This window comes from Arachis ipaensis, chromosome B07 (assembly GCF_000816755.2).
Source record: "Arachis ipaensis cultivar K30076 chromosome B07, Araip1.1, whole genome shotgun sequence".
In the NCBI taxonomy this organism is placed as follows: Eukaryota; Viridiplantae; Streptophyta; class Magnoliopsida; order Fabales; family Fabaceae; genus Arachis; species Arachis ipaensis.
Window position 1 is genome coordinate 1,799,574 of NC_029791.2, and position 365 is coordinate 1,799,938.

Here is a 365-nt window from a genome sequence, read left to right on the forward strand (position 1 = left end):
TGCCATATCATAGTTAATTTCGTATCTTTTTTTTTTTTGTATATATAGCATGGTTAAATTTTTTATTTTAGAATAATGAAGGAGCATTATTTTCTTAAATATAACAAGACTCATTTCATTTAATGTGAAAAAGAACACCTTTTAGCTAGAAATTCTTAGAAATTCATATTTTTCATGAATATAAATTTGACAATCTTTATAATTAAATACAAGATGATATCTATATCTCATGTGAAGTAATTAATTAAGTTTTTTGAGGTTAAATAAATGAGACATTACTCAGTTATAAAATGATAGAACTCCCGAAGTTGACATACATAGTTTCAAAACAAAAATATAGAAAATTAATTTTTTAGTTAGTTAAC